This window comes from Chlorocebus sabaeus, chromosome 19 (genome assembly GCF_047675955.1).
Source record: "Chlorocebus sabaeus isolate Y175 chromosome 19, mChlSab1.0.hap1, whole genome shotgun sequence".
Lineage (NCBI taxonomy): Eukaryota > Metazoa > Chordata > Mammalia > Primates > Cercopithecidae > Chlorocebus > Chlorocebus sabaeus.
Window position 1 is genome coordinate 16,961,746 of NC_132922.1, and position 22,098 is coordinate 16,983,843.

Here is a 22,098-nt window from a genome sequence, read left to right on the forward strand (position 1 = left end):
TGCAGTGAAAAAATCAAGTGTTTCAGTGAAAAGTTGCAGAGGGAAAGAAAAAAGGAGAGAATGAGGGAAGACAGAGGAGTACGTGTGTGTGTGTGTGTGTGCGTGTGTGTGCGTGTGCGCGCGGGGGCGCTTGTGTGCCCACAGGGGAAGGAGGTTGGTAGTAGTGGTGTTTAAATTAGCCTTAAAGTAAGAAGCTTGAAATTAAGGGTAAAGGTCTGGTACCAGATGCTCTAAAGCCATCTGCTATTTACCTGGGCAGATTTCGATACCTCTCCTCTGTCCTTTAATAGCATCTCTGTTCTGACTTCAGTCCTGGTACGTACCTGGATATATGGTAATGTGGCCATTTCCATGTCCTTCCAGATGGAGCACCTGCCAGGCTGAGTCTGTGTCTTTTGTATCCCACTTACCTGACACAGTGCTGGCACACAATATGTGCTCATTAAATGCTTACTGAAATGACCTAGCACATAAAAGCTTTGTAAGACAGGAGCTTTATTTTACTCTGCCTGCTTTGTACTCTAGACACCCCAGGTATTCCTATTCTGATTTCTGTTGCTGCTATAGACCTGGGTCAGCCTTAAAATGAATATAAATATACTTTAATTTGAGCTAATGGGATATATGCAAACCACTACCCATCTAATTAATTTGTTTATGCCATGAAATACATGTTTTAAGGTGCTCCTGAGTGCAGGGCATTCTGTTAGCAGGTGGAATACCAAGTTTTAAAGAGGCAAGGGATGTGGGCTGCATCACCAGACCTTCTGAGTTCCATTTGCAATCAGACACTGTTCTGGTCCTAGTGGGTCAGGGCACAGATTCTGGATCTGGGTTTGAATCCACATTCTACCCCATACAAGCCTTGTGCCCTTAGGCAAATGATTTAATCTCTTTATGCGTCAATTTTCCCTCCTTTAAAATGGGACAGGCCGGGCGCGGTGGCTCACGCCTGTAATCCTAGCACTTTGGGAGGCCAAGACAGGTGGATCACCTGAGGTCAGGATTTCAAGACAGCCTGGTCAACATGGGGAAACCCTGTCTGTACTAAAAACACAAAAATTATCCAGGTGTGGTGGTGCACACCTGTAATCCCAGCCACTCAGGAGGTTAAGGCAGGAGAACTGCTGGAACCCAGGAGGCAGAGGTTGCAGTGAGCCGAGATTGCGCCCCTGCACTCCAGCCTGGGCAACAGATTGAGACTGTCTCAAAAAAAAACAAAAACAAAAACCAAAATGGACAGTCATGGGGATGTTGTGGGGTTAGGGTTGTTGTGGCAATAAAATGAGTTTGTCTGTAGAGCACTTGGTACCATGTTGATATCTGTCACTGGTATTATTTATTGTTAATGAAGATTTAGTGACTTCATGTGTAAAACCCAACCGTGTCAGTACCTGTCTTCATAGAATTGTGGTGAGGACTGTGTCCGTTTCCGAAGGCTGCCCTAACAAACTGGTTGGCTCAAAACCACAGAAATGAATCAATAGTGTCTCTCGATTCCAGAGGCCAAAGTTGTGTTGGCAGGGCCATGCTCTCTGAAACCTGTGTCCTTCCTGGCCTCTGCTTAGCTTTTCTTTGGCACTCTGGCTGGTAGATGCATTACTCTAAGCCCCTGTCATCACTGGAACTCTTTCTGTGTGTCTCATCACATGGCCATCATCTTAGGAAGACACCAGTCAGACTGGGTTAAGGACCCACCGTTCTCCAGTATGACCTCATCTTAACTGAATAATACCTGTAATGAACTTGTTTCCAAATAATATCACATTCTGAGTGGGGATAGGACTTCAGCACATCTTTGTGGAGGATACACAACTCAACTCATAACTAGGGTGAAATGCAAGACTTCACATGAAGTATTGAACCCAGAACCTGGAACAAAACAGTGCCTTCAGCATCAGCGGTGTCTGTTGTTGCTTCTCTGTCCTCCTGATGGCCCTTTGCGGAGTGGCTTTGGGCAGTTCTCTGAACATCTTTGAATTTCCGTTTTCCATCTTTTCACTGTGGTGTGGCTCGTCTTCCAGTGACACTGAATTATGTAGTTTTCCTGGTCTGCGTTGCCTCATCTCTGAAATGGGGAGAAAGGCGAGCCACCTCCCAGAAGGGATCCCCTCCCAGGATGACACGAGGGTGTGCACGTATGTGCTGGTGGTCTGGACATGCGAGTGCTTCCCATGGTTGCTACCTCCTTTTCTGCCTGGTGTTTTCTTGTCCAGTGAGGACAAATGGCTTTTGTAGTTCCCCTGCAAACCACTGCACAGACCCGAGGAGGCTCCTCTTTTCCTTCCCATGGGGTTGGGAAGCTCAGAGGCATGTCCAGATGTGAGGAGGCTTCGATTTTCCAGACCCCTGGGTTGCTTTGCAGTCAGAATGGAAAATACATTTTTTTTTTTTTTCCACTTGGGAGGGAGCTGAAGCATTTGCTACAGACAAGTCTAGATATCTATGGAAACAGTCCTAATTTTAGCCTTGCCATACTTAATGCCAACTCTGAGAGTGCTGTTTTGGGTCAGAGCCCAGGGAGTAGGGAAGGTGAGTAGGTCTGCAGGGGTCAGATCAAGCAGGGAGTAGCCAACCAACAGACAAGAGGAGGACACAGTAGAAATCTTAAGTGGATCCAAAGGGGCTGGCGCCAAGGGTAAGAGAGGGCCGGAATGATGAGCATTGATCAGAAAGTCGGATTTCAAATGAAAGGGCCTCCCCTTTCCCCCTTTTGCTCTCCCTGTCTACGTTCTGCTCATTTTTGGAGCCTCGTTCATGGCCCGTCTTTCCACGTCCCCACTTTTGGAATCAGCCAGTCCTCCCCTGAATGTCTAGCATCTTTGAATTCTGTTGAAGTACTAGTGACTGCCCATTTAGTTTGGCCGTTAATCCACGTACCTTGCAACCCCCCCTTCCATTTGGTTTTGAGTCCCTCAAGGTCAGCCGTGGTCATTGTCGAGTCTGTGTGCTGTGCCTGCCATGGGGTAGACATACAGAGAATGCATGATGAGTTGGGATTTGACATGAGAGGTGATTTCTGGTTGACCAAACCAGGGGGTGGGCAATCACTAGAAAGGGAGGAGTTTAGTAAGCAGTTTAATAAGAAGGAGTTCAATAAGAGGCACAGAAACGATTTTTGATGGGAGGAATCTGCCTGGTTGGGGGAGTGGAAATTGCCTGTAATTCAATTAAGGACAGGTTAGGGAGGGCCGTGGGCAAGAGGAGGTCATGGTGTGGCAGATGCTGGCTGGGATGATGAGGGGAGAAGTGAGGGACAGTAATCGTTTTAGGCCACCTAAAATGTTTAGGGGAGCATCACCTAACCTCATTTCAGCCCTGTCCTCCCCACCAGGTGACCTCCTATCAGGAATCTTTGTAGATCAGACACAGGAAGACCCTTAGACATCTTCTCGTCTTGAAGTGTGATATTCAAGACAGGCATTTTTACATTAAAACTTGGCTATTTATTTTAGCACATGTCTAAAAACCACATATAAGCAGCGTTCCAAACCTGGCGTTCCTCAGGGGTTTCTGCTTCCGACGAGGCAGGCCGTGGTAGTTCCCTCTCAGTCCCATGGATTCCAGGGTTGCTGCTCCCACACACCCGTGCACATGTGACACCTGGAATGAGCAAAAGGCCTGTTGTCACCATTTGGAACTAAGGCTTACGCAGATGGACGAGGTTGCTGGTATGAATTCTGGCACTGAATTTCCATATGCTTTGTATTCTTTTCAGCAGGATGAAATGCATCATGGGTGTGGGAAAATGGAGCGGGTAGTATACTGCAAGAGATCGCAGGGTAAGCGGCACAGATCCGGTGTGGCCCTCCCCTTTTGAATGAAGAGGGCATTGGGCAAGGCACAGGTAGACCAGGTGGCCCCGATAGATAGTGCCTGCACTGGTACTTGAGCTGCATCTCCTCTTCTTGTCTAGCCGTCTTGGCATTCTAGATGGGATGTGAGCTGGGTCCTACCAAAGACTTGGGCACTTTATTTGAGTTCTCTCATGTAATCCTACTAACAACGTTGTGAAGCATGCACTATTTTTACTTACTAAACAAAAAAGGAGCGATCGGGACTAGAGGACTTGAAATAACTTTCTGAGGCCCAGCCTGCTGGTAAGGAGTAGATCCAGTGATTCAACGTGGCTCCATCCCATGACATTTAGCTGTCAGGGAGCTGCAAACCTATGAAACAGAGCTTTCAGATTTTGGAAATAGAAGCGCAGGCAGGCGTGTGGTGCCACTTGCCGTCTCCCGGGAAAGCCCCTTTGTCGTGAATAATAGAACCAGAGCTAGAAGGCACGTTGCTCAGGCCGGCAGGTGAGTCCGAGGGCTGGGGAGGGGTTTTCTGGGCAGTGGGACACCTCCCTCTTAGGGGGTTTCATTTGTCCAGGGCCAGTGAAAGGCTGTTTGGTCCCTCCGCTGAGTGAACAGCCCCAGCCCACAGGATGAGTCAGAGCAGAGTCCAGAATAGAAGCCAGAGGGCATGTGCGTAAAGGCCATGTTTATCCCAGTCATTTGGATCTTAAGATTCCTGTTCATGATGATGAAGGTTTTATACATAACACTGTTTGCAGACTGCTTTATGATCATTTATGAGTGTCACCTGGCAACCGCTGAGTTCGCCACATGCGTCCACCGTGGGGTGATTGACTCTGGGCCCACCCAGAGCCCAGTTCATCGCTTGTGCATTACTGAGCCTCGTCCCCACACCCTCATTCATTAATCTATCCATCCATTCGTTCAATAGAGCCCTTTTGTCAGACGCCACCTTTGTGGGTAGCTTTGTGGTTGGCATTTCTTTTTCGTTGCTGAGAATATGTAATATGCTGGACGTGTTGGTGTTCCTGTTAGCGTAAGCAATAATCAACCCCTTTAGTGAGACTGTACGCTCCATGAGAGCAAGGCCTTTGCTCATTTCTCTGTCTCGGGTGCCTAGAAGAATGCCTAGCCCATAGTAGGTGCTCTGTGAATATTTATTGAAAAAAAAAAAAAGTGAATGGACTGAGTGTTTGCTATGTTTGGGCCTGTGGGAGGTGCTTTCTATAAAAATCTTTCTAATCCTTGCAGCAATCCACACTGCACCATAAGGGTGTCTGTCCTCCATTCTAGGGTTCCATCTGGTGAGTGTTTACCATTATCATAAACATTATTGTGAGTGCTTGCAGAGCCCATCGTCCTTATTATGACGGAATAAGGTAGCTACATTACCCCATTTTACCAATGAGGAAATGAGGCACAGAGAGGTGAAGTAACTCGCCCAAGGTCAGACAGACCCTCAAGCTTCACGTCACTCCTTCACCTCCTTATCAGCACTGTCCTATAGAACCTTCTGCAGGACGGAACTGCTCTCCATCTGCGCCATCCGATGTAGTCACCACTAGACGTGGGTAGTTACTGAGTACTTGAAAGGTGGCTAGTGCAACCGAGGAGCTGAATTTTTAATTTTGTTTAATTTTCATGAAATCTAAATAGCCATATGTGAGTAGTGACTCCCATACTGGGCAGCACAGCCCCCTATATGCTGTCTCTAAAGAACAATAACAGGCTGGGTGCAGTGGCTCGTACCTATAATCCTAGCACTTTGGGAGGCTGAGGCAGACTGTTTTATGATCATTTATGAGTGTCACCTGGCAACAGCTGAGTTAGCCACATCCATCCACCACGGGATAGTTAACTCTGGGCCCACCCAGAGCTGAGGCTGGAGGCTGAGGCAGGAGGATTGCTTGAACCCAGGAGTTGGAGACCAGCCTGGGCAACATGGCAAAACCCTGTCTCTACTAAAATTACAAAAATTAGCTGGGCATGGTGGTGTTCATCTGTAGTCCCAGCTACTTGGGAGGCTGAGATGGGAGGATTGCTTGAGCCTGGGAGGCAGAGGTTGCAGTGAGCTCAGATCATGCCACTGGACTCCAGCCTGGATGACAGAGCGAGACCCTGTCTCAAAAAACAAAAAACAAAAAACAGCTAACATTGAATGCTTACTATACACTGAGTATTTTTCAGATGTTTTACATGTAGTAAATGCTTCAAGTTAATCCTGACAACCACAAATGAATTAACAAGAGTCAGAAGTTAAAGATACTAGTGTAGCTGGATTCTGCCTGGCCCAGAGTTTTAAACTATCACCCTATTTTTCTCCTTATTTTCCCTGCGTACAGCAGTGGATATCACCATGGAAAAGATCTCATTGTTTATAATATTTGTCAGCCCTAAACACAGTGCTACCCGCCACCCTTCTTGGTAAAGAGGTCAGCCTATACGCAGACTTGGGAACTCACTGTTCCAACCAAATGACTCATTTAGGTTGAAAATACTTATTTGCACAAAGTGGAGTTGTGTCAATGTCACTTTGAATAGAAAAAAGACGCCAATATTCCCTACCAGGATGTTCTGTCGTGAAAACAAACAAATGAAACAGAATCTACTTCGAGGTCAGAGTGAGAAGAAGAGAAGGTCCAGCTGAAATTATCTGCAGTCTTGCTGGAGGGAACAAACGGTTGCAGCTTGTGGGTATAGTGACATTTTACAGCTCCGAGCTGTGCCTTTCCTTCTTGAAGATGGGTGAAGGGGAGTAGGTTCTTGTGCTAGACTTGGGGCTATGGAGCAAAAGCAGAGGGAGCTTGTCCTGCACGGATGTGGAAGCAGAGGTCACTGAATTCTGTTCCACAGTAGAGGTCAGCAGCACTTTATGATAACTGTGCAGCCAAACATGTGCTGTCTGCTGGGCTGGGCCTGACACCCACAGCTGTGGCTCTTTCAGAAACTGTGAACCAACCTGGGGGTGGGCCAGGGGTCTGGGTCAGGAGCAGAAGTGGGTTAAAGGTGATCGAGAGAGACGTGTGAGAGAGTGAGTGAGTGAGAGAGGCCTGCAGGATGAGGCCACATCAGGAGTACAGTCCAAATATAGGCAGTGATTGTGAAATTCAGGGACTGCAGGCTAAGAGCGCTGTAGGTTCTGAAAGTAGGAACAGGGAAAATGTGGCCATGGGCCTCTGGGGAAAGCCCTGTTCTGTGGGCTTTGGCCACTTAACTCTTACATGTCTTCTGCGACTGCGCGCTGACTCTTCATCTGCCCATCTATCCATTCATCCATTCATCAATCTAGCATTTGAGTCTCTATTCTATGCATGGTATTGGGGATAGTGTGGTAAACAGGGCACCATCCCTACCCTCAAGGAGCTTACAATCTTGCCTGGTAAAATGTACAGAAGTATGCATTTTTGAAAAAAGTAAAGGAAGAACACTTAGGCGCTCTCCACTCCAAGGCCACCTGCACCTTGCCTGTGTAGCTTTCCCCAGCAACACGAAGCCAGCATTGGTTTTTTTTACTTCCCTTCTTGTCTTTATCGTGTATGTGCTTAGTATCTATTGTGCTTTGGGCTATTTATATCAGCTTAGCACTTTATTGCATCTTTATTGTAAATAATCTTCCTGAACATAGGGGCCTCCATGTCTTCACTGGGTCCCGGCTCCGTGGTAGGCATTGATGGGGGCTCCAGAATTATTGAAGTAATTGGGAGCCCCTTAAACCTGCAAGGAACCTTAATAGTCCTCAGTGGTCTGAAGGGTCTTCTTGACCTTCCCTGCCTCCCAACTTCCTCCTGTCTCTGTCAGGTCAAGACTTTACTTGCCTGGTAGGTTCTGTACAAACCATTGCCAGGCAATGGAAGAAGAAAGGGGAACTGCACACCTCACTGGAGATGGAAGTTCTGTGATGCTTGTCATAGCTCCATATGCCTCACGTTCACCTGGAAACATGGGAGGCCTTAGTTAGGCCAGATTAACAGATGTGGGATTTTGCATAATGACTTTGCCTTCAAGTGAAACTGCAATCCAGTGGGAGCGTGCCCCAGATGTTGGCCTCCTCAAAACTCCGGGTTACTTTTAGTGTCTTCCAGTTCAGGAACCACGATTTTCGATTTTTAGAAAATGAAAGTACTCCTATCTCCTCTCATTTCTCTTTTTTTTTTTTTTTCTTTTTTTCTTGAGACAGAGTCTCACTCTGTCATCCAGGCTGGAGTGCAATGGCACAATCTTGGCTCACTGCAACCTCCGCCTCCTGGGTTCAAGTGATTCTCCTGCCTCAGCCTCCTGAGTAACTGGGATTACAGGTGTGCGCCACCACACCCGGCTAATTTTTGCATTTTTTTTTTTCATTAGAGACGAGGGTTCACCATGTTGGTCAGGCTGGTCTCGAACTCCTGACCTTGTGATCTGCCCGCCTCAGGCTCCCAAAGTGTTGGGATTGTAGGTGTGAGCCACCGGGCCCGGCTTCTCCTTTATATTTCTAATAAAGTTTATCTGAGCTTATAAGGTCTTCTAGAAATGGGGATGGCATTGTCAGCTATCCCCTGGCCCTTCCCCTGAGACAGGAGACTGTTGGGCAGGCTGAGAGGGCAGGGACCCCACCGTCTTGACTGCTAAAGGAAATAAAGACGACAGCATTATTGAACGCTTCTCTGTGGTGAGTGCTTTGCCTTAATTACCTGATGAGGTTGGATTAACCTCCATTTCAGAAATGGGGGAAGTGAGGCTTGCAGAGGTGACACGCCTGAGATCAAAGAGTGACTGAGTGGCAGAGCTGAGACTTGAACCCTAAACTGTCGGCTCCCGTGTTCCTGTCTGCCACGGTGCTGAGTGAGAAGTGGGAATGGTGAGTTCCCTGCTGAGGCTCAGTATGGAGGCAAACCGCTTTCTGCAACACATTCCTATGCTTTTGGGCAGCTTAACTGACTTCTGTGCCTCAATTTTCTCATCTGCGAAAGAGCATAACAATAACAACAATAATAATAGTAGACTAGAAATTGGCCAGGCCCTTAGCGAGGACTCAGTGCGTGCTACCTCTGATAGATACAAATATATAGGTGTAGTAGAAACATCAATCATCAATATTGTTTTGACTTTTTACCTCTGGTAGCAATTTTGACCATGGACTGCCCCTTTTTTGTTAATAGATTTGTTGGGTCAATGAAAACACAGCTTTCACAAAAAGAGCTTATGTTTTATAACACCAAGCCCACAAACTAACGTCATAGTGGCCCACGAGGACACGTGACAGAGCTGGGATTGGAACAGAGGCCTGTCTGGCCTCTGTGTCCCCACACCGTTTCCCCTGGGACCCAGGTGTCCGGCTGGCCCTCCGCGTCCCGTGTTCCTGGTGATTCTGCCCTGGCGGTCACAGGGTCAGGTACACCCACTCGGAGTGGGTTTATGATACAGTTATAAAGGAGCCCAGGCCTCAACACCGGAAAAGACGAGATTGCAGTGTTGTTCAAGGCCAGGAGCCTCTCTACTCAGTGACTGCTGTCAATCCTCTTTCGTGAGAAGATCACCTGTATTGTTCAAGATGTTCAGATATAACCTCCCCCAGGAAGCCTTCCCTGATGACATACACACCTCTGTCGCAGGCTCCCAGGTGGGGTAAATAGAGTCTTCCTTTGCTCCCGTGGCAGCTTACAGGATCTTTGGAAGCTTTTCCATGATATTTTCTTCCCAGGGGTTTGTGTAGCTTGTCTTCACCACTTGCCATGAGCTCTCGAGGACAGAGGATGTGTCTGCGTTAGAAACGTCTGGTTCCCTCCGGGCGCGGTGGCTCACGCCTGTAATCCCAGCACTTTGGGAAGCTGAGGCAGGTGGATCATTTGAGAGAGTCAGTAGTTCGAGACTAGCCTGGCCAACATGGTGAGACCCTCTCCTACTAAAAATACAAAAAAAAAATGAGCCGGGCATGGTGGCATGTGCCTGTAATCCCAGCTACTCGAGAGGCTGAGGCATGAGAATTGCTTGAACCCAGGAGATGGAGGTTGCAGTGAGCCGAGATCATGCTGCTCCAGCCTGGGTGACGGAGTGAGACCTTGTCTCAAAAAAGAAAAAAAGGAAACGTCTGGTTCCCAAAATCCACTTCTCTTCTACTGAGGACACAGGAATGGCCCCCTTCCCTGCCCCTTTCTAGGGCCACAAGGCTCATTCTGACTGAAGGGCGGTGAGCAGAAGTGAGTTGCATCATCCCAGTGAAAACATTTATTTGCTGGTGCAGGAGCTCTTGGGGCTGGTGTGAAGTGTTGGGGGGCAGGACTGAGGAGTGGCACCAAATGCTGCGTGGGAGAGTTCTTCAAATTTGACAGTCAAGGATCTTCATGGCAGCATGGAGAGGCCAGGCTTGTCTGCATGGCCATTCTGTGGGTGAGGAGCCTGAGGCTTAGTGAGGTTAATTGCTTGTCCGAGGAATCTTGTGCAAATTCCATGGCTTGTTCTATGGCAATATGCTACCATTCGCTGTTGTGATTTCTTGTTGTTGCTGTTAATTGTAGGCTAAGGGTGTGTGCGTGTGTGTGTGTGTGTGTGTGTGTGTGTAGGTGGGTGAGGAGTGGGAGTGAGAAACAGCTAGCCGAGTTGCAGTGCTTGGTCCTCTTGCAGAGTGGGTGTTAGCAAAGGCTGGCATGCTTAGCTCAGGTGGTGGCTGCACTCGGCCACCAAGTTAACGGAGGGAAAAACGAGTTAGCTGTTATCTCCTCACAGATGTCAGTTTTCCTTTAATGTGGAGCTTTGGGGAGAATACCAAGATGGAGCTGTGCTTACTGACCTTTTCCTCGCCACACAGATGGGAATAAGGGGAGTGGAAGAAAAGGAGGAAGAAGAGAGGTATTCGAGGCAAAGGCTGCCTGGGCGATGCCGCTTCCTTACCCACTCTCAGCCTAAGGGATCCTTGCCCACCCTGAGATTCAGGGATGAAATCTCTCTAGCGACAGTGCCCAGGATTGCACTGGGCAGGAGTGCAGGCTTCACCCTCCAAGGACCTTGCTGAGGGTGCGTGGATGTGCGGGCTAGGGTCGTGGCTGTGGTGGCAGTACAGTGGGTTATCAGAGAGACCTCAGGCTGGCCGGGCCCACAGTGTTCCCTGTGCTGGCTCCTGCTTGCAGGCAGTTGCACCATTCTAGTTGTTGTGGGCAGCTGGAGTTGAGGACTAGCCCAGGAGGGTCAGGGTAGTGGCCTGGTAGTTTGCACGTGTTGGTCTTGCCCCCACGTTGCCCTGGTGAGCACTGAAGTCATGTTTGTGTGGGCCAGGCATTCTCCTGATCACCGTTGCATGCCCATCCTCAGAAGAGCTCCCTCTGAGGTGCTGATCACACCACCACCTTCACAGCTCAGGACGCTGAGTGTCAGAAAGGCTAGGTCACTTTTCCGAGGCCACGCTTACTGCTGAGTAGAGAATCCAGTGTGGAGCCAGAACACTGTGACCCTGGAGTTCCGAACCACTACGATTGCCCCTCCAGGCATTTAACTTCTCTGGCCACAACTTTATTTCTTAATCGGAAAACAAAGGCAGTGGGAGAAACAAATGTTTATTTGAACGTCTATGGTATGCCAGGTGGTATGGCTAGATTGTGTACATTATTTTATTTAAGATACTTATGGGGTTAAGTATCAGCTTCTTGACTTAAAAAATTCAAAAAAGGCCAGGCGTCGTGGCTCACACCTGTAATCCTAACACTTTGGGAGGCCGAAGCAGGAGGCTCACTTGAGTCCAGGAGTTTAACACCAGTCTGGGCAACATAGTGAGACCCTGTCTGTACAAAAAAAAAAAAAAATTAATTTAACAAAAAACTTAAAATATTTTAATTGTAAAATACACATAAGATTGACCATCTTAAATATTTTGGGGTGGACAAGTTCAGTAGTGTTAAGTATCTTCAGATTGTTGTGCAGCCAATCTCCAGAACTGTTTGGATCTTACAGAATTGAAATTGTGCATCCTTTGAACAAGAACTCCTTATTCTCCCCTCCTCCCAGCCCCTGGCAAGCAGCATTCTCCATGGGTGTGTTTCCTCCAGGTACCTTATATGAGTGGAGTCACACAGCATTTCTCCTTTTGTGACTGGCGTATTTCACTTAGCATGAGGTCTGCAAAGTTTGTATCACATGGTGTAGCGTGTGATGATATTTCCTTCTACTGTATGTATTTGCCACATATCACATTGGTTTGCCCATTTACCTGTTGCTGGACACGTCCTTGATGAATCTTACGTGTCATAATGGATTGCTTCCAGCTCCTGGCTACATTTTGTTGATTTCGTTAATCACTCAAGACCAAGAAAACACACCTGGATTTAAGCCCCCCGGTCTCTGTTTGATACCCGATTTCTGACTGCTTTTTACTTCCAAGGATCCTCCAGCTTTAGGAGTTGAGAAGAATTTTATACTAATATGGCCTTTGTTAAGCCTGAAACTGCTTTGGGCCCGTTGAAAACTCCCCTTTTTTTCTGAGTCACTGCTCAGACAGCACTTCTTCCAGAAGCCTGGTGGGGACCCAGTTTATACCGCCAGCGGCCACAATGTGAGACAAAGGCTTTTTGTTTCTATCTGTTGGGTGCCCGTTGTTTTCCTAGTGTCACTTCTTCATCTGCTGAATCTTCTTCCAAAACTCGTGTGTTTGTTTCCATGTTTTAAAAATGACTGTGATGAGATGTCATTCTGAAATTAGGAAGTACAGTAATACAACATTATTATCATGATATAGGTTTGCATTTGTAAGGTGAGCTCCCTTGAGGCTAGTCATTTTGTTTTCAAATTAGACTTTAAGTTCTGGAATGCATGTGCAGAATGTGCAGTTTTGTTACACAGGTATACATGTGCTGTGGCAGGTTGCTGCACCCATCAACCTGTCGTCTACATTAGGTATTTGTCCTAATGCTATCCCTTCCCTAGTCCGCCATCCCCCGACAGACCCCGGTGTGTGATGTTCCCCTCCCTGTGTCCATGTGTTCTCATTGTTCAACTCCCACCTATGAGTGAGAAAATGCAGTGTTTGGTTTTCTGTTCTTGTGTTAGTTTGCTGAGAATGATGGTTTCCAGCTTCACCCATGTCCCTGCAAAAGACATGAACTCATCCTTTTTTATGGCTGCGTAATATTCCGTGGTGTTCTTTATCCAGTCTATCATTGGCATTTGGATTGGTTCCAAGACTTTGCTATTGTGAATAGTGCCACAATAAACATACGTGTGCATGTGTCTTTATAGTAGAATAATTTATGATCTTTTGGGTATATACTCAGTAATGGAATGGCTGGGTCAAATGGTATTTCTGGTTCTAGATCCTTGAGGAATCGCCACACAGTCTTCCACAATGGTTGAACTAATTTACACTCCTGCCAACAGTGTAAAAATGTTCCTGTTTCTCCACTTCCTCTCCAGCATCTGTTGTTTCCTGGAGGCGAGTCATTTTTTCTCAAGCCCAGGTCTTAAGCAGGTAGCTGCCCTGGGTGTGCAGTAATATGGTTTATGGTGTCAAAGGCGAGATCTCTTGTGTGATAGGCCAGAGATTCTCTCTGATGCACTCGATTACCGTTTTCTATTTAAAATAGGCATTTTGTTTATGTAGGAGAGCATTAATTACTAATTACTAACGTTTACCGATAAACAACTATAAGAAATATTTCAGTAAGTGTTTTGTTAGTATGTTTCCTTGAAAACTTACTGCAAGTGAACTTGTAATTTAACTTGGCCTTTTTCTGATTGCGTCATTTCTTGCAGTTGCATGTCCAGTGGGAGTGTTTATTGAATTCTTGCCTTTTGGGGCTTCCCAGCTGTCTGGGTATCAAAAGCTCACAATGGATTTTTTTCTCCTGCCCTTGAGGAGAGTCTGTTTCTTTTGGCTTCCAGCTTAGAATAAAAGAGCCTCTAGTCTATTTGCCCCATGAACCTTCCCTTAAAAGATGTTATTTTAGGCCGGGTGCGGTGGTTCACCCCTGTAATCCCAGCACTTTGGGAGGCTGAGAAGGGCGGATCCCTTGAGCCCAGGAGTTCGAGACCAGTCTGGCCAACGTGGTAAAACCTCGTCTCTACTAAAAATACACAAATTAGCTGAGCCTATAATCCCAGCTACTGGGGAGTCTGAGGCACAAGAATCACTTGAATTCAGATGGCAGGGGTTGCAGTGAACTGAGATCACGCCGCTGTATTCCAGCCTGGGCAATAGAGCGAGACTCTGTCTCAAAAAAAGAAAAAGAAAAAAAAAGTTATTTTAGCTTTTTCTGCTTGCTCTTGGAAAAACAAAAATTAGGGAACAGAGAGGAGACAAAAAAGGATAATGACAAGTTCATCTTACCTTAAAGAGGCCTTGTCTATTTTTCAGAACCTACATTAAGAAACAGATTCAGATCCATCAGCCGTTTGTAGAGCACCTGTCGTGAGCCAGGTAAGATGTGTAGCGTTTTCAAAGCTGTTTTATTAAATCCTCACAGAAACCTTTGCAAGTTGCTGTTTTTCAGCTGGGCAATCTGTGCTGAAGTAAGCTACCTCGCTTGGCTCACACAGCTAAAAGTAGAAGCACCAGCCTAGGGCTTGGCGTTGTCCGCCTCTAAGTTTAGGGCTGTAATCTGGTTCTTCCACCAAAGAAGACACAGTGGCTGCGTCAGAGGGATCTGGAAACGGGATCTAATTCCCAGTTCTGGTGGGATTTCCCCTGTGTCTTCCTCTCTTGACTGATGATCAGTAGATCTGTTTATCACTCCTAGGAGCTGCGCCTTGCGGCTTCATTTCAGCCTCTTCATATGGACCTCACCGAGGCTCTGAGGGGGAAGTGGCTGCTTAGACCCACCACCCTCCCACCCAGCTTGTTCTATCGGGAATGGTTCCGACCCTCTTCCATGGAGAGGTGTGTGGCTGTCTGGGTGGAGGACATTTCCAGAGGAGGATGGCCCCCTGAGAACTGGTCCGGGGATGGCCACAGTTCAGCACTCTGGTTGGATTCTGCACATGAAACGTTTTGGAATCTTTTCAGTGGAAGCTTGGCTCTTGGACAGCTCTCTTCTGCTGTCCCCTGAATCCCCTATTCCTACTGAGATCAGAGGCCATTTTTTATGCATGGTCATCACCCAGGTGCCAGCGTAGGGCTGGGTGCCCTGGAAGCCTCCAGTAAGCAGCACTAAAGTGAGGGTTGCGTCTCAGGATGCCAAGACTTGATCCCGACTCCATCATCGATTGTTCCAGTTCTCTTAACCTTTTAAGCTTCAGTTTCGTTGTCTTAATGAAAAGGGGGCATGTGAAGAGATGACAGTAGTCCTTCGTGGTTAGCTGTAAGGACTCAATGAGCAAAAAATGTGTAATGAGGGCAGGTATGGGCTTTATTAATTTTTGTATCCTGAGGTTGGTATTCACTCCATATTCATCAGAATGATGATGAAAAACTAAGGAACCTCCACTCTGAGTTTCATTTGCCCAATTTTGAAAACTAAGGTACTGGTGTTAATCTGTGGTTCCTGCGGGGAGAGGGCTGCTCATCAGAAATTCCTGAGGGCCTTTCCCAGAAGCACAGGACCAAGCCCCACCCCTGAAATTCTGATTCCTGCCATCTTGGCTGGAGTGCGGCCCGTGGGTTCTGAAACATGGGTCCTGGGGATTCTGCTCCACAGCCCTGGTGAGGCGTGATGGACCCTCTAGCCTCTGAGTTCTCTTGCCGGATCCTTTCTGGGTTGGGCAGGTTGGGGACACACGGAGTGTCTAGCAAATGGTTAGGGTTCTGACAGTTTCCTACTCCACCTCTCTACCTCCCACCCATTCTTCAAGGCCCCCTTTAAATGGCACCTTCTCCAGAGCGACTGCCCGGGCCTTCTGAGCTGGAAAGTGCTCTCTTTCTCTCTGCTGAGTGCCCCATGGTCCTGCCTCTGGGGTTTTGTAATGCTGCAATCAGCCATAAGCTTGTGGAGGGCACAGCCTCGGTTGATACAGCAATGACACCCCACAGCACCTTCGCCGGGCTCTTGCATCCAGTTGGCATATCATATATATTTACATATGTCACCAATACATTTATGAATAACTGTTTCAACAGCTAACTCTTTGGTTTTATAAATCACAAGTGCATCTCCCAAGATTCCTTCTATTTCTCTTCAGATCAGTAACACAGAATGTCTTTGTTAAATTGGTCCTTTTTTTTTTTTTTTTTTTTTTAATAAACTGGAGACACTTGGGGAGAAAAAAGTGATGTACTCTTCCTTTGTAATTAGCTATGATGATGAGACTATCTTTTCCATTATGTTTTATTTTTACTTGCCTTGGAATTTATCAAGTGGCCTCTTTTCTATGAAGGTTACCCTTCAAGTAAGTAAGGGAGCTTGATGAGAACACTGGGGAATTTACTTTGTACTTTTTTAAAAATAAGACTCATGATGGAGAAGGCTGATGTGAGCTGATGGTGAAAGCTCAGCCTGGAGCTGTAAAAAGGGGGTCTCTGAGCTGAGAAACTGAAACCAATCCTCCACGATCAAGATTTTTTTTTTCTGCCATCAACTGCCGAAGTAATTAATAGTCACTTTTATTTTAGAATTTGTTTTATATATTTAACAAAGCCTTCTGAGTAGTCCTTCATGGCTTCTCTTCATACCCAGGGCAAGGTCCTTTGTTTTTCTTTTTTTTATCCCTTAAGTGCGTTTATAATTGCATTGATCAACTCTGACTTTGTGATATGCCAGCTCCTTGAATGTGATCCTCATTTGATTTCATGTTTTTGATGCAAATGGATCTTGGAATCCATTTTAGAGTGCTTTGGTAGATTTCTTAATCGACAAGAGGCAGTTTATCTTGTTCAGCCTCTACAAGGACTGTCTGGTATGGCCGGTCTGGGCATCTGGCTGGCCATGAGCCTGCCCAGTAGGGACTCAGTTAGGACCTGCTGAGAGCGGTTTCGCTTTCACATTTGCTGCTTCTTGTCCACAGCTGAACTGAGAGGTGTTCTCAGGGATCCCTAGAGTATTGAGAACAAAGAGCAGAAGGAAGAACTTGCATCCTTCTATTTTCCATCCATTCAGTGACTATTTAGTGCCTGCCCCAAGGCAGGTTCTGAGGATACAGCAGATGGCACAACAGGCAGTCCCTGTCCTTGTGGATGTGCTCTGTTTCCAACTCAGCACATGTGGGAAAGGAACTGGCATTTTTTCATATCCTTGCTATCTTCGGCATATGTGGGCATACTTATTTAAACCTCACAACTCTCTGTGAAGTAGGCATTATTAAGGGTTCTGTAGGCCACATGTATCTGTGAACATCATACTGGTGTGTGGTGTTTTGCATAATAGAGCTATGAAATTATGCAGCTGGGGTTTGAAAATAAATCCTGCCTTTTGCCATCTAAATGTTGAACAAGGGACTTAAATGCTCACAGCCTCCTCCTCTTCCCCTGTTTTGAATGAGGCTAAAGGTTGGACCTCATAGGATCTTTTGGTAGTTAACACTTTGCAGGTTGGCGTGGATACACACAGGTATTGTAAACCTGTGTGTGCTTGGAAAACCGAGGCTCTTTCTGCCTGTGATTCTGGAGTTATATCTGGATCTGATCCTATACAGAATGCTCTGATATCCTGTTCATTACAGGGAAGGAAGCTTGTGGCAGGGAATCTGGAGACCCACGTTCCATCTGGTTCTGCCTGCAAATTGTGTGTTCTCGGACAAGTTCCTAGACGTCTCTAGTTCTCAGTTGTCGCATATCTGAAATGAGACAATGGTGCTGATTTCCCTTTGGATTAATTTCTCCTTGGATAAATTTCTCTTTGGTGGCTTTATTTGGGTCCCCCTCTTCATTTCCATCAAGACTTCTCATGTTTAAATTTCACATGGTGGAGGGCTTGCCTGGTTGCCTCACTGATCACAGTGACCCTTGCCTGGCATTCCCAACCCTCTTTACCCTGTTCTGCTTTTTCTTTATTTTCATAGCACTATAGCACTTATCACTTTCTTTCTTTTTTTGGAGACGGAGTCTCGCTCTGTCACCCAGGCTGGAGTGCAGTGGCGCAATCTCCGCTCACTGTAACCTCCGCCTCCTGGGTTCAAGCCATTCTCCTGCCTGAGCCTCCCAAGTAGCTGGGACTATAGGCATATGCCACCACACCTGGCTAATTTTTTTTGTCTGTTTGTTTTTAGTATAGATGGGGTTTCACTGTGTTGCCCAGGCTAGGCTGGTCCTGAACTCCTGAGCTCAGGCAATCTGCCCGCCTCGGCCTCCGAAGGTGCTGGGATTACAAGCGTGAGCCACCGCGCCCAGCCTTCATAATACTTACCACTTTCTAACAGACTGTATGCTTTTTTAAATTTATTGTGTTTATTTTTATAAACAAAAAAGAAATGTTACCTTTACTGGAATGTAACCTAATTAAGGAGTGAAATCTTTATCGATCTTGTGCCCAGACCACCTTGAAGCCATGAAGGGCTGTTCAGGAGGCTTTGTTAAATATAAAACAAATTCTGAAATAAAAGTGACTTCAGCAGTTGATGGTAGGGAAAAAAAAAATTGATCTGGGAGCATCTGTTTCAGTTTCTCAGCTCAGAGGCCCCTTTTTGTAGCTCCAGGGCTGACCTTTCATGATCGGCTCATATCAGCCTTCTCCATCATGAGTCTTATTTTGAAAAAGTACAAAGTAAATACCACAAACAGGTATTGTGACTTGTGGAACAAGTTGTCGAGAAAATTACAAAGAATAGTTCCTTCTGCTGCTATTTGCTTAGAGCTGGCCTGGCTCTAATAGCTACGGCCCTTGTGTGTTCTTTTCTTGAGCATAAAGAGTTTCGCAGAATACGGACATAGGATGGAGCTACTCTATATTGGTGATAGAACAAGGCAAAAACAAGACCGCGCAATCATCAACACGGAGCACAGATAAAAGCAAGATCCCTGCGAGGCACAGAAATGACCAAACATTCCCCAGTCTCAGCTCACATGAATGTTTCTTTACCGATTGTGGCTTTAGCCTCATTCTGTTCCTCCTGCCTCTTAGATAAAAATTAGGAAGCTACGTCATCATAAAATTTCTGCTCTGTTGACAGCACCCAGTTCAGAGCAAAACTGTGTTTCCCTGAGCCTACCCCTAAATCACTGAACACAGTCCAAATTGTATAATGAGCTCCTGCTGACATCCTCTTGCTGAGATATCTGAAATTCTGCCTGGCATCGTGTCCACCTTGTTGCAGTCAACCAATAAACCCAACTTTGTTTGACTCCAGGTATGTTCCTGGTAGTCTTTAACTGGAGCCGGTGGCACAGTCGCTTGGTGAATAAAACCTTGTCATAGGCATCACTGTAGAAATGTGTAGGTTATTTTACAGCTGAATGGTATTGAATAGACTCATACACAGCTTAATTGGAGAGCTGAGTCACTTGATAATTGTGGAAACAGCAGGATGTGACAGAAGGCGGAAATGCAAAGGTTGGGTAAGTGTGCCTCGAAGTGAGTAAGTTGAGAGAAGGAGAAAGCCTAGAAGTCTGGGGTGGTAGAGAGGAGAAGGTGGGTAGGGCTGGAAGAGACAGTGGGGTCTTGAGTAAATCGCTTGTTTAGGAGTCAAGAGACCCAAGGTCTTCTCCTGGATTTACTGCATATGAGTTCTTAACAACTCCAGTAGTTAGGTTTTTCATTTGTAAAAAACAGGGTCCGTCATCTCTCCTCCTTATCTCACATAGTAGTTAATTTGTGTGAAACACCTTATAAAGTGTCCTGTGCTGGAAAAGTGTAAGGCCTGGCTCTAATTGTGGAGAGAATCAAAAAACACGCAGTTTCAAGGTGTTTCACCCATAAGCCAGTTGCTAAATGATCCCTCTCTGTCTTCCACCACCCAAACTTTAGAGATGAGGGTTGCCATAGGAACCTTGTCATTATCATTCAGCAGCTGTAGACTTGCTTTGGTGGTGTATTTTTTTTTTTAAGACCAGTTAGGTTACTTATAGGGTCTTGGGAGCATGAGTGTGGTGGGAGGGGTATAAGAGAGAGGCAGGGATAGAATTAGAGAAAGGAGCCAGCAAAACCCTTCCCCCATCAGATGAAGGGCCTAGGATCCAGCTGCTACCTTTACACCCTCTGCCCTATCCCCCTCCACTCTGAGTCAGACTTGGTTGTTCAAGGATTTAAATGGGAAAATGTGTTAGCCAGATTATCCTTCCAAATAAGGTTATAAAGTCTACCGTATTAAAGAGGGGAAGATTTCCTTCTGTGGAATTTCAGATCTTGATAATAATAATGGTAATATTAATAATAAGACTGTCTGTCATTTATTAGGTGTTTATTATATGCTGGACACTGAATTCAGCATTTGTGGGTGTTGCTTCATTTAGTACTTGAAATAAATTCATTGTTATCCTTCTTTGCAGATGAGGAAGCAGAAACATAGAGGTTAAATTACCCACCCACAGTCACCAGTCAGCTGGTCTCACAGCACAGAATTGAACTAGGTCCTTCTGACCTCAGGTGTGGAAAACTTAAGACTCTGCTCCCTGGTTTCCTTGCAGATAATCCTGGGATATGAGAACTATTATCTAGGATGCTCATCTTTTAGATGAGAAAATAGGGGTTAGAAGAAGTGAAATCCCTGTTTGAAGGCCATGTTATTGCTGCTGCTGGTGGTAGGTCCTGGGTGAGGCCTGAGGTCTTCTGATCATTAGTCCAGACAGTGAATAGGACTTTTCTCCTGATGGGTTTAAAATATGGGTGGTTGTGGTCACTGGCAGTTTCTACAACAGAAGTATGGTCCTCCTTTTACTTTTCTGTGGAAAAGGCCCTGAAGCTACAGAACCAGATTATCTGGTCTCTCATTGCACCTCTACCCGCTAACATCCATCTGACCCTGGGCTCCTTCTTTAATCTCTCTGTCCCTTTGTACTTCCTTGTATGGAAAATTGGGATAACAACTGTACCTATGCCTTAGTGTTGTAATAAGAACTAAAGGAGACTGGGCGCAGTGGCTCACACCTGTAATTCCAGTACTTTGGGAGTCAGAGGCAGGTGGATCGCCTGAGGTCAGGAGTTTGAGACCAGCCTGGCCAATATGGTGAAACCCCATCTCTCTTTAAAATAAAAAAAAAAAAAATTAGCTGGGCATGGTGGTGCTCATCTGTAATCCCAGCTTCTTGGAAGGCTGAGGCAGGAGAATTGCTTGAACCTGGGAGGCGAAGGTTGCAATGAGCCAAGATTGCACCATTGCACTCCAGCCTGGGCAACAGAGTGAGACCCTGTCTCAAAAACAAACAAACAAAAAACTAAAGAGATTAATATGTTGAAAACTCGTAGCTTGGCGTTTTAGTACCCGGTAAGTTTTGAGTAAGTAGTGCCTGTTAATAATATATCCCATCCCTCGTTTGAAGGATGTAATCCTAATTTGAGTTTTTTTCAGTAGACCGGAGCTCCTGCCCGTGCCCCGTGGAATTAATATCCTCTGAGATACATGGATACTGTTGACGTTATGGTGAAGATGGTGAGGTGTTGGGAGGCGGAGTGGAGAGGGACTGATTGATGTAAAAACGACATTAGCTTGCTAAGGACACCCAGGTGGTTGAGATGTTCTGTGAAGTGGGCCTGTGTGTCTGCTGGACCTGGAGTTGAGGGGACAGGTTTCTTTTGATGCAGCGTCTTATCCTGGGGTGACTTTGGGAGGCAAAAGCATTGCCTATTCGTGAGACTGATGACATACTATCATTCCTAGACCAGAAATGGTGCAAGAGCAGAGAGGATTATCCTGCTTTTCTTTCTCTACACAGTCCCTGTGACAGAGAAGGTATCTGCTGGGTGGACCGGCCAAGAACTGTTCTCCAGGACTGAGTGCAGACGAAATATGGGGTATAAACCCATGAAGAACAATGAGGCAGGAGGGAGTGAAGTGGGACAAGCTGGGGTGGAGGAGAAAGAATTTGCCTTTATTATGCAATTAGCCTTTTCGGTTCTTTAAGAACTTTAGGAGGTACTGAATATGGTCCTCCAGTCTACAGACCAGAAGAGGCATCTCAGGCAAGTGATTTGCCCAGTACTAGTTAGGGATGGATCAAGGACCTGGACCCAGGTCCCTCTCTCTGCCTCAGAGGCCCTCTGGGATCCATTGAAGGGACTTGTCTTGAGTAATTAACTGAATACTGGTTTATTCAGAATGAGGGGTCTTTAGTTGGGGGATAGGCTTGTCTTTGGTGAAACCACTGGGGTTTTTGGGTCCAGTGTCTGGCAGTGTGCAAGGAGCCTGGGGCATCTTTGTCACAGTGTGGCTTCAGGAAGAGCCCTCCTTCCCTTCCTGAGTAAGGCAGAATTTGAGTCAGGCTGGGGTGGGCTCCTGTTGTGGGGACAGGTTACTGTGGGTGCTGGAGAGAATG

General features: G+C 46.4%; 1 protein-coding gene across 4 annotated transcripts in view; it reads left to right on the top strand.

The window, feature by feature from the left end:
* LARGE1 (LARGE xylosyl- and glucuronyltransferase 1) overlaps positions 1–22,098 on the top strand; it is a 629,905-nt gene that overhangs the window by 51,577 nt on the left and 556,230 nt on the right. Inside the window, exon 1 of one of the 4 annotated variants that reach the window (XM_073006774.1) lies at positions 6,303–6,493. The exons of 2 other annotated variants lie outside the window; for them this stretch is intronic. The gene's annotated coding sequence lies outside the window, so the exon portion shown is untranslated. Of the gene's footprint in view, positions 1–6,302; positions 6,494–14,117; positions 14,182–22,098 lie in introns of those variants that run through there. One more of the 4 variants, XM_038007532.2, reaches the window with a different exon arrangement.